Source organism: Camelus dromedarius, chromosome 28, assembly GCF_036321535.1.
Source record: "Camelus dromedarius isolate mCamDro1 chromosome 28, mCamDro1.pat, whole genome shotgun sequence".
NCBI lineage: Eukaryota > Metazoa > Chordata > Mammalia > Artiodactyla > Camelidae > Camelus > Camelus dromedarius.
Window position 1 is genome coordinate 22438932 of NC_087463.1, and position 12741 is coordinate 22451672.

The 12741-nt window shown below is 37.1% G+C and overlaps 1 protein-coding gene across 7 annotated transcripts in view; it reads left to right on the plus strand.

Annotated features, from left to right (window-relative positions):
* The window catches only part of SOCS6 (suppressor of cytokine signaling 6), a 244000-nt gene that overhangs the window by 25930 nt on the left and 205329 nt on the right, over positions 1–12741 (plus strand). The gene's annotated exons all lie outside the window — the stretch shown is intronic.

Sequence of the window (12741 nt, forward strand, 5' to 3'; positions counted from 1 at the left end):
TGCATTTTGTTTTGTAGCTTGCCTTTTTCCAACCCCTTTCTTTATCTATATTTCATCATATTGATAGATTATCTTTTATTAAACTGGTCCACTGATTTTTGATTGTGTATTTTTATTGTTGTTTCCTGACATTTAGATTAATTCCACTTTTCATCAAAATGAATTATGCAACAAGTTTCACATAGTGATTGAGCCAGCTCATTCTGCAGAATCAGTTGTGTGATCTTAGGCAAGTGCTTTGATCTCTGTCTCAGCTTCCCTGTTTACACAGTTACCACTGCTGTTAGCTAGAAGCGTCTGTGTTGCTTCATGTGTGGTGGGCATTTTTTAAGGACTTCACATTTATACCTCAAAATTAACTTGTGTGAGCGATACTGCTATTTCTAAGATCACACAACTGATAAAAGGTGGGGCTGGGATGGATATATGTGAACTCATGGATTCTGGTTCCAGGTGAGTGCTTCCCACTGTGTTAACTTCTTTGTGCATAGTACTGAGCTTACCTAGTTGTAAGGATTAAATGAGATGCAGGCTTAAGCCGAAACCTGGCCCATATTGGGTCAATATGTGGCCTATATTTACCAGTAGTAGGCCATTACTAGGTAAATGATCAAGTAATATTGTTGGTTTTTTAAAATTAATTCTGTAAAGAACATTCTTTTCCATATGTCCTTGTTTTTGGCATGAGTATATATCCAAAAGACAAATTCCTAATAGCATAATTACTTAGTTAAAGCATATGTGAATTTTAAAATTTTGATAAATGTTTTCAAATAATCCTCCACAAGTTAAATCAATTTACACTTTAACAATTAGTTATTAGTGCTGGTTTCCCATACCCTTGCCAACACTGGTATTGATTTAACGTTTTTCAAACTCATAGGTGAGAGATACTATCTTGCTTTGCTTTGAATTTCCTTTTCAGTGAATTTTTAAAGTTGATATGCAAGTTTACAAACAGTGAACTCACCTTTGCAGTGTACTGTCGGTTGACTTTATGCAGATGCATTCAGTTCTGTAGCCACCACACAGGCAGGGTATGAAACAGTTCCCGGCACACCCAAATTCCTTTAATTTCTGTGTGGTGAATGAATTGAGAATCTTCTCAGGGTGTTGATTGGCCACTTGAGTTTGCTTTCTCCCTCTCTGGCTTGCTTGATTTCTCCCTCGTGTGAACGGTTCCTCTGTGTGTTTTGCCCTTTGGTGTGTACGATTTATCTTTCTCTTACTGATTTCTAAGAGCATGGTCTCTGTTGCAGAGATTAATCTTTTGTCATAATGTGTTTGCAGTTTTCCTCCAGTTTATTTTTGGGCTTTATTTATGCCATTTTTTGGCTAAGAAAGTTGTACGTTTTGCCTTGTTATATTTTCAGTCTTTTCCTTTATGAATTCAAGGTTTTATGCGTAGAAGGGCTTTCTTGCGCTGCAAGTTCTTAAGATTTTCTTCAACTTTTGTTTGTTTGCATATTTAATTCTTATGGAATTTATTTTTACATAAGAAATAAAGTGAAAAAAAAAGCCTTGCTTTTCCCCAAGGTTATCCAACCTACTCTTATCATTTCTTTAATAACCCGTCTTTCCCCCAATAGTTCGACCTATCTTCCTAGTCACGTACTCTTTTCCTGTGTTCCTTGGTCTGTTTCTTGACTTCCTATTCTTTCTTTCCTCCAGGTTTAAACTCTCCCAGTATATTCTGATACCCGTGAAGTTCATTCGCCCTCATTTGTCCCTTAGGATTTTCTTACTCTCTTGGTTGTTTATATGTCAAAGTTAACTTCAATATCATTTTGTCAGGTTTCTTACAAAGACATTGGTGATGTTTTCATGAGATCTTGAATTAATATTTTGAGAAAATTGAACTGTTTTATTGAAGAACATGATATGTCTTTCATATATTTAGATCCCTTATACTCTGAGGAGTTCTAAAGCTTTTCATCAAGTTCTGGATATTTAAGAAATTAATCTCATCTTTTAAAAAACTAATGTAAGTTGAATCAAGTCTTTTATTTTATTTTCTTAACCAACTTTTTAAAAATATAGAATTGCTAGTGATTTTTACATATACTTTTTGTAAGGAATTACTTGACCGAGTTTTTTTTTCTTTTTTTCCCCCTGGTAGTTTTTCAGCTGCATCTGTTGTATTTCCAGGTGTTCATTCAATCATGTCATTTGTCCATGATGACAGTTGGTCTTCTCCTTTCCAATATTTACACTTACTTCTTTTATACTTATTAATTGGCTAATGTGTTAAAAAATAATGCTAATTAATAGTTATAATAGTTGGCATCCTTGTTGCTGGCTTTCAGCATTTCTTCATTATTCATTATGGGTCATAATTTTGTTATATGTATTGTGTTAAATGTCCATCTATTTCTATTTTACAAAGACTTTTTTGAAGGGAGTCAGGAAATGGCATTTTCCTTTTTGTCAGGTTTATTTTTTTGTTATTTATAGCTATGATCGTATGATTTTGCTTCTTTGATTGCTGGTAAATTATATTAATAAATTTACAAATATACAGCCGAGCTAGCAGTCCTGAAATGTACCTTTTCTAGTTGAATTGTTTCCCCCCCACTACTCCCAGTGTTTGCTAATATTTAAGATTTCTGTTTCAGTATCCATAAGTGAGATCAGTGGTTTTTTTTTTTTTTTAATTTGTTGTCTTTGTTCATTTGTGGCATCAGTGTTCTTTTGACTTTAAAAGTAAATTGGAAGCTTTTTTTTTCCTCTATTCCCTGAAGTAGTTTAGTGAGTATTGGACATACATCTTTAGTGAGTTTTCACTTTTTCTCCCTCAGGGAAGAGAGGGCCATGGTAATTCTTGGATAACTTTCTTAGGTTCTTTGACAGCTATTAGCCTTTTTTTGATTCCTACCTCTTCTGATGCAGATTTTGGGAATATATATTTTGCACAAAATTATCCATTTCGTCTGAGTTTCCAGTTAATTTTCATAGTATTTCAAGTATTCTTACATATTTTGATTTTTCATAGATTCATATTTTTTGCTCTTTCCATTTCTGATTTTGTGTAAATTTTCCTTTTTTTCTTGATTGTAACAGCCAGTTGTTGTTAGCATGTGCCTTTTTTCATTCTTTTCTGTTAGGGGATTTTTTCTGAAACAGTATTGGGTATTTGTTAGTTAATTGAAAAACTGCACTGAAGTGTGGACTCATATACTTTTAAACATTTTATTTTAAATTAAAACATGTAAATATGCACTCTTTCATTCATTTTCAAGTGTAGGACCAGTGTTTTTTCTTTAAATATTCATTGGCTAAACTTGATCAGTTTGAATTTTGTCGTTACATAATACATCATCAATGATTTCCAATTTGGCACTTCTTTTAAATAGGATTAGAGGTTAATGACATTTGCAAAGTAATTTTTGTACAAAGGCCTAGAATTTTTTTGAAGTAATGTTTTCATAGTTCTTTAGAGTGGTTTTGCTTACACCTAATTCTGCAGAAAAATTTTTTAGTCATCTGTGTGTATTTAGTGTTTACAAATCAATTAACTTTTTTAATAGAAAGAATTGAAAAAAAAAAAAACCAACTTAAATTCAGAAAAGAACAGGTGAGCATTAGCTATGCCCAGGAGCTATTTCAGGTACTGGGAACTAACAAGCGATCAAGTGATAAAGGTTCCTGATCTCAAGGAAAATACAAGTAAATATAATTTGACAGATAGAATAAGAAAATCACAGGAACGCTGAAGAAGAGGAGAGTGGAAAGAGGTGGCTAATAGAAATTGATGTTTTGAAACTTTCTGAGGCGATTAGTTTTCGTATGTTGTTTTCATGTAACGTGTCATTGGATTTTTGAAAACTGTATCTGAAAGTCTTTTTCGTCTAGTTGTTGGGTTTATCCCATTCCTGCTTATTGAATTCTGTCGTATCTCTCGTTACGTTGACTATTGCCCTTAGGTTCTCTTTTACTATATGGCCTATTCCTTTCCCTCCTTATTCTACTTCTCCGTTTATGGAATGGCTTTAATACCTGTTCTTTAGTTTTCCTTTTTTATAAAGGTAATGGCAGGTAGTGAACTGACAGATTCAGGAGCAGTGGAGTAAAATCCAAGGAACTGATGCGGAAGGGCATGAGCCATGCACGCTCAGAAACTGGCTTGGAAATTGAAAAGCAGCTTTTAGTGCAGAGAGATGTTTCTGACGGTGAATCAGTCTCCTCCTCTGTTGACTTTTTATGTGGGTACTATACTTGCATTAAAAGTCTTTCTCTTTGTTCTTTTAAACTGTCTTCACAGATAGTTTAGGCTATCCATTCTCAAAGTATGGTCTGTGGACCCCCTTTCATAATAATACTAAAACAGTATTTGTCTTTGTCACTGTATTGCCATTTTTGCTGAGAGTACAAAAGCAGTGTGAATAAAGTTGATGGTGCCTTACCATGAACCAGGCAGTGGCACCAACTGTCATAATTTGAAACTTTCATAATAGTCGTATGTTCTTGACCTCCAATCACTATGTAGTAAGAAGAAAATTCCAATTACATTGAAGAATGTCATTGATGAAGCTATAAAAATTACTAATATTATTAAGTTTTGACCCTGAATATACATCTTTTCAAAATCCTTATGATGAAGTGGAAGTGTGTAGGAAGTACATTCTACCACATACTAAAGACAGTGTGCATCTCAAGGGAAACCTTGTGCCGTTGTTTGAGTTGCTGACTGAACTAGCTGCTTTTTCATGAAACACCACTTTTACCTAAAAGAACAATTGACAGACAAACTATGGTTAATCAACGTGTGTTTAGTGGATGTTTTCTGATAAATGATCAAAGTAAGCCTTTCACTTCACTGGCACTATCATTGTCCATACTAAATTTAAGCTTTCAAGCAAAAATTAGGATTATAGGAAACTTGCATCTACCACTCTTGGTTTAACCTCTTCCCAATACTTACTTTTCTGATGAGATCAGTTTTGATGTTAAATGTAATTTTTTGATATATACTGAAATAACTAGTGCTTGATGTTCCAGATCATACATGCATAAATGATCTGTTCAAAATGTACCCTAGACTAATGGATTAGAATGTAATGGAGTAAAAAGTTTTAGATATGGTTGCATATTTCCCAGTGCTACTATCTTTTAAGAAACTACCCCTTGGTTTTGTTGCAATAGCACTAAAAGAGTATGCAGTTATATGAAAAGGTTATTAAATAAAACTTCCTCCCTTTTCCAGCTCTACATCTGTAGGAGGTTGAATTTTCTTCCTATATTTTAAGTGAAACAGCATATTGTAATGGATTGAATGCAGATGCAGACATGAGAGTCCAGTTGTCTTAAATTGGCCGGGAAAGATTTACAATAATGTGAAAGTGCCACTTCTCTCACTCAATTTTTATTGTTTGGGAAAGTGTATTTATTTTTCATGATAAGTTATTTATGTTAACATGTAATAAATAAGTTGCCATTTTAAAATGAATTAAGAAGTATTTTATAATCTCAGTTTTAATTTCTAATAGGGATCAACTGTAATACAGTAAAAAAAAATTTCCTGATATGGGTTCAGATTTTCCAGTGCAACTAACTTTTAAGAAACAATTTCAATAGATATAACTCTCATAGGCAAAGCTTTTTGTGGTCTTCAGTAATTTTTAGGAGGATAAAGAGATCCCAAGACCAGAAAGTTTGGGAACCACTGACTTAACCAATAACACGGCCAAGAGGGCAGCTTGTTACAGGGGAGAAAAGTGAGCTTTGGCATCAGCAACCTGTTTTAAGTTCTGGATCTGCTGTTTTTCCTGGTAACAAATTATTTAACTTTTGGGGGCAAAGTGTGATATGAGAATTTCAGTTTCCTCACGTATGAAAGTAATAAAGCTGTTTTTTTCGTTGAAGGTTAAGTAGTTGTTTTGATGTTGTCTGTGAAATTTTTTCATTGGGTGGCACAATGGCAGGACTGGCTACCCCGAGTCGTTCCTTCAGAAAGAGATGGTGAAATTATTTGAAGATGTTACCTTCTGCCCACGTGGATACAGTATTCGTGGCTGAAACTTCTCCTTGAACCTTCATACGTATTTTCAAGTATATGTGTAAACTTAAAATTTTACAATTAGAAAAGCAGTAAGACTAATTCAGAACATTTACTTAAGCATGATGAGACAGATGGTAATCCTATAAAAAGATGGCATATATTTTTGGAAGTGCAAACAGAAAAACAGATACTCTTAAAAATTTCAGAGTAATCTTTGCCTAGAAAATGAAGGGAAGAGATAAAAGACCATATGGCCTAATAGAACTTTTTGTGGTTTTAATGTTTAGGACTGAATTTTATTTACTTAATGTTATTATGAAGTTGCACATGAATTGGTGGTTGAAAAAGGAATACTTACCAAGTGGATAATTACCAAGTACTTTTACTGTCCTTCTCAGTCTTGTTTTCTATGAAATGGATGCAGTAGTGGGGAGCAGAACCATCCGAACCCCACATTTAGTGGTGATGCTTGTCACCTCAGATGAGTACTGAGGCAATTACATACGGCAGCATCAGGCCGCCTGTCAGTGTGGAACAGTGTTCTCATTCATCTTACTTTGTTGTTTGTTCAACAGACACTTCTTGAGTGCCTTCTCTGGGCCAGATACAAGCTAGGTACTGGGATAAAATGTTGAGGGAAAAACGGGCATAGTCTCTGCTTTTGTGTAGATTACAGTCTGCTGGGGTGCTGGGCACTAGTTACATAATTTTGCAAGCAAATATAATCATATATCCCAGCTGAAAAATTCTATGCTAGAGAAGAATGCAGTATTCTGAGATCCTGGAATTGGGGAATTTTGCCTAATCAGAAAGAACAAGCTATGCTTCCCTGAGGAATTGACAGATGAGCTGAGGTGTGAAGGAATTAGTCAAAGAGGAGAATGAAAAAAAAAAAAACAGTTCAGATCAAAGTGGCAATATTTTAAAGTTCTGTGTTGAGCGAGAATATGGCAAAAAAAGGATGATTTCAGTGTGAATGGAGCAGAAATCACCAGAAACAGCCAGATCATCTAGGCCTTTTTGACTGTGTCAAGGAGGTTTGTAATTTTTCCCTAAATCATGGTAAATTGTGGCTTGAGGTGGGGAGGAAGGAGGTGAAGGTGGGCAGGGTATCCAATCACCGTACCTGATTAGGTTTGCATGTCTAAAACGTACTTAATCAGAATTGCTGAGCACCTCCTGCGCCCTTGGTACCGTCCTGGACACTTGGGAAACATCAGGGAATGAAGCAGAGTTAAAATCCCTGCTTGTGTGAAGCTTACGTTCTTCAATGTAAAGAGCAGGAGAGAGACAAAGAACACTGAGAAAGTTCTTTTGCGTGTCAGGGAAGGTTCACGTGCACAGCAAGGGGGTTTGTGGTGCAGCCTAAATGGCACGTTCAGGGCAGGTCTCGCTGAGAAAGTGGCAGCCCCACGAAGACGTGAAGGAAGTCGGGGGGGTTGGAGATTTTGATGTTTGCAGCCCACACCAACGCCTGGAATGGATGGCAGCGGGCTTGTATTCCAGAGCATCCAGGAGGCGAGTGGAGGGGCCGGGGAAGAACGGAGAGTCACACCCGGGGGGGCCTACAGTGTGCTCTAAAGACTTGTGTTTTGCACCTTGGGAAATGGAGAGCTGTCTGGGTTTTGCTCTCCCTGCAGTTTGGCAGTTGGATGCGGGTAAGACCAGAGTGTACGTGGCTGCCTGGATCCTGCAGTGTGTGCTCTCTTATTCAGGCCTACTTTCCACATCCTGTTCTGGATCTGTCTCCAGCTTGTGGACCTGCTTTTCAGAACTTGCCTCATTACGGATCCCTGAAGCTTGGGCTTCCAGTGTGTGGTGTGTGCTGCAGGTGTTTTCCGTCCAACCCCGAGATGAGTCTGTGTGCGCTCCAAGCGGCATTAGCTGTGTCTGAACGTGGCACGTTTCTAGTGACTCGTATGTCCGAAACTGGTGGACCCAGAAGGGTTTGCAACTACAACTGTTTCCTGCCAAGAATTATATTTTAACCAATTAACAACTTCTAATTGAAGTTGAATGTTATTTAATGTCACTAAAATTATATCACAAAACTGGGTCAATATGAAGAATTACTTGTAAATGGAAATTAGATATGAATAAAACCTTTATGTGCAGTGACTCATGTTTGAGTTTCTCCAGTGTTTATATGTTGAACTCTCTTAACCCGTCCATTGTTTGAAAAATTTAAGAGGCATATGGCCTGCTAGGGCAACTTGGATAGTCCTCCCCTGGAGCTGCAAATGGTCCCAAATGACTGTTGTAACATCTTATATTTTGTTCAGAAACTGTTCATCTATTTTTCAGATGAGGCAGTTTGAGACCCCTGGGTTTTTGGGGGTTTTTTAGTTTGCTTTTGTCATTGAAGTTACATTCCTGGTGGGTTTGTGCCTATGTTGGAGAGGATAATGTGTGGGCTCAAAACTGGGAAGTGTGTATATAAACTGGACATGTTGATACGTGAAACTTTTTAGTTCTCATCGCACTTAGATTGAAATAACTTGATGTGCCGTCTCGTGCCCACTCCTCCCTCACGTGTTGGACTTGGGGCCCACTGGGCTTCTTAGTGTTGTGTCTGCAGTTTCGCCCCTCAGGGCCTTTGCATGTGCTCTTCCCTCAACCTAGAAAGTTGTTCTCTCCACTTAGCCTTCCTTTGCATGACTGGCTTCTCGTCATTCCAGCGTTGGCCTAAATATTGGCTCATCATAGAGGCCTTGGGGACTTAAGTGTTTATGGAATCTAAAGTTAGGAACCCTCGTATTCTCTGATCGCCTCCCTTTCCTTCATGCCGTCTCACAATTGCCAGTGACCATGTCCTCCTTGCCTCACTTGTTTCATGACTGCACTGCCCAAGCGGCCTCTTCCAGGAACGGTGAACATCCTCATGGCAGGGTCACTGACTCTGTTACCACCAAGGGGAGTTCTTCCCACATACAAAGTTTTCTCTGAAGATTACAGACCTTTCTGTTGGTCAGGACTCCTTTGAGGGTCTGAGGAAAGTGATGGGTATAGAGCAGAACACATACAAAGTATCTGATCTGTGAGTTCAGGGGATTCGCTGGACCACTGATCCCCTCGTGGATTCTACCCACATGCTAGCATACAGTTAGGGTTAGGGTGCAGCTAGAAAACAGAGTTAGGAATTCCCTTACCCTCCCCTGTGTCTTCATTTACAGTCTTGTCTGACTTAGAGCTTTGGGTCATTGGTCATGTCCAAAGTGTGCTGCTGAAGAGTGCTCCATCAGATTGTCTCTGTCCAGCCGCTTCCTGTCGCTTTCTCTCACTGTCTTGGAGCGCAGATTTCATCTCTTAGTTTTGAATCAAATATCTTTAAGTCCTCTTGGGATCTAGAAAGTAGTTTACAAATGAAGGGGGAAAATAACAGTCGAGAGCTTTATGAAAAATAGCTCACGAGCAGAAAGGACAGCCTGTAGTGCCCACTGCAATGTTTGGAGACTGACAACAGCCTTACATTTCTCTTGGATCCTGATGACAGCATAGTCCATACGTAGGTGATGCCATTGCTGCTCCCCTGTTCACCCATCCTCAACTTTTGAGATCAAAGATAACTTTTTATTTTTGGATGTACTTAGGTAACTACATGGTATTTGGCAAGGGGAGGGGATTATTTAATGTATTTACTTCCTTTACTGGTATTTATTTGGTAGAATTTCTTCAGTTGTTTCTGCATGCCTGAATATAGACCCTGGGAGGTACAGGGTGGATACTGTGTGGTAGAACTTCCTAACTGGTGGGCAGGTGTTTTCTCTGTGGCCTTTTTAGGTGGAGTTGCCAATCCTTGATCGTTTGTGTGGATGACTTCTGACTTTTAAAAGAGGTAGATTGCTTCATTTTGATAAGAGGAGATTTAGCCAGGTTTGCACAGAGTGAATTTTTCTGTCTATTTACTTAATAGTTAAGGAATATTTATTTGGTATCAAAGAATTTAAGCAGTATATATTAAGTATCTAATGGTAGAAATACAGACATGAATAAAGAGACGTGGTCTCTACTTTTAAGTACTTGCAGTCTGGTTGGAGAGATAAGACATGCACAGAATACAAGAGTTCTGAGTCACTATGTGACATGCTGTTAAAGATGTACAGATTGAGCACCTGGAGTCCAGGGCGGGGAGGGGAACTAACTCCCTTCTGGCTGGGTGATCAGAAAAGACTTCAGGAGGAAGTACGTATTTTTAAGGAATTCCCTGGCAGGTGGATTAGGAAAGGGGAAGAGAACATTTTATCAGGAGGAGGAAGATAGCATAAACCAGGCCCAGCAGTGGGAAAACGAGACTTCGTGTTTGGGATTGAAACTGAGCTAACATTTTGTACCATTCCTAGAAAGTCAGCTGGGCCTGACCCTCTGGGTCAAGCTTTAAGTAGATTTACGTGCTTGGGTTTGAGAAATACTGGGGTGACACTCCAGGAAGACCAGATATAAGCCATTCTGGATACTGATCCATTGGTCTAGTTTACCACGAATTTGCTAATTTGGGGTTGTTACTATAAACAGTACTTTCTTTGCAGCATCCCTGTTACTGGGGTTAAACATGTTTGTTTTCTCTAGTATTCACAGCCTTTAGTTTTATGGATATTGGTAATTAAATTTTCTTAATTTCTGTGTGGGTTGGTGCCCAGCTTTTGGTGAACAAAATTGAATTCATTGCTAGTGAGCCAGAAAATTATCACTTAACACAGGGCAGTTTTTATTAGTCTTCTGGTCACCATTTTCCACCTGTTAAGCAAATAAATGTGATTTCTACCACTATGAAGAATTGTACTTAGAAGTTCTCTCTGAGTAAGAGAAGTTTATGGAGCTTTTATTATCCTTAGGTTGTCCAGTTTTTCTTAGCTTTACAGAAAAATTTGTCACATGAGATCAGTTCCTTTGTGGTATCTTTTGAAATAAAGTTTTATCGTTTATCTTTTCTATGCCTTATTTTTAAAAAGTTTTAAAGATATTTTGTATTTCATTCTACCTAAAGTTAGATTTTCACAATTAGATCTTTAATCTACTTATAATTTATTTTCATTGATGGTGTGAGGTATGGAATCCACTCTTAAATTTCCAGCTATTTAATCAGTTGTCTTAGCACCATTGATTAGATAGTATACTTTTCCCATTGGTTTGTACTTTGTCATTTGTCAGGATTCCATATGTGCATGGGTCACCTTCTGTGTGTGATAGTTTCTTTACTTACAAAGATTTTTACAAATATTTCCACGATGTACACATTTGTAGTATTAAAAATTATTTTGTATTAGTCTGGGATATTATTTCATTACAGCAGAATTTGTAACTCACAATTCTCTAATAATTAGCGATGTTGAGCAGCTTTTCATGTTGGCCATTTGTATATCTTCTTTGGAGAGATGTTTGTTTAGGTCTCCTGCCCATTTCTTTATTGGATGGTTTTTTTTGGATACTGAGCTGTATGAGTTGTTTGTGTATTTTGGAAATTAATCCCATGTCAGTCGCACATAGCAGCTACTTTCTAACGGCTGGTAGTAATTCAGTGTGATCATACATCAACAAAATATCTAAATCCCATCTCACGGTGATTTTATATTTGCAGCTGTACCTGTCACAGCCACAGTGCGTGGATTCTTATTCTTGTCAAAAGAGATTAGATAGTCTTACTTTGAGTACATAACCTGTACCATCTACTCAAAAGGAGTGACTTGCCAGCTACAGTATGCTGGCATCATATTATCTCTCTTATGCTTATGAGTGGTCATATTTTGTCAAACAAATTATATATGTTAACAACTTAGTTTAAATGTTACATCCTTATGTTTGAGTAACAGATAATGATCCTTGGATATACTAAGTCATCTAATATACAAGTTAATATAATATGTAAAGGTAGCTGGTGCTCCAGATATTTATACTACTTTATTTTTCACAACTTTCTCAAAAAACATATGATAATAAGTCTTTTTAAAATTTCTTCTTCTATAGAGATATTTCTGATCCCTTTATAGGTTGATCTGAGGTTGTTTTTTTTTTTTTAACTAAAAATGACATGCAGATTCTATTTATACAATAACCAAATTCTGTCTAAACTGAAGTAAACATTTGTAAAATCTCTCTCTCAACTCCTACCCTGTTATCACTATATTACTAATGCGTTTGTGTTACAATTTAGGCCTTTCCCGGCATAGATTGTGAGACCATAAATAATTTATTAATCTGCATATTCTGACACAGTCCTGGGTATGTAGTAGGGGTTTAGTAAATGCATAGTGAATTAATGTAGTCTTGCCAAAACACTAAGAAGTGCTAAACGGATCAATGGGGAGATCAGAATCTTGCTCTTAGTTTTATTAGCATTTTGTTCAAGTTTAAGCCAGTCATCTTATTATCACATCATACTTTGATGGTTGCAAAGACTGCAGGACATGGCCATGAGGAAATAAAACATTATGCTGCATGTAAACAGAGTATCTTTGCAAAGCACATGACTTATGGGGTCAAAAGTTTTTCCTTGGAAATGATTTTTAGAAAATCTTTATAAAACTGAAATTTTATCATTTAGGTGATGGAACGGTGTACAAAGAAGTTTAGGGAATATATTTCTGGATACAGAAGTGAAAATTTGCCATGGGAAATTACAAAAAAAATGAAAAATAAAAATTTTGGAGATTTGCTTCACCACCTTCTTTCACATAGGCCTGCACAAGACTGACCTAGTTACGGGTGTTCCCGGAGGGGAAGGGGTTCCAGCTGCAAGCGCCCTGTGC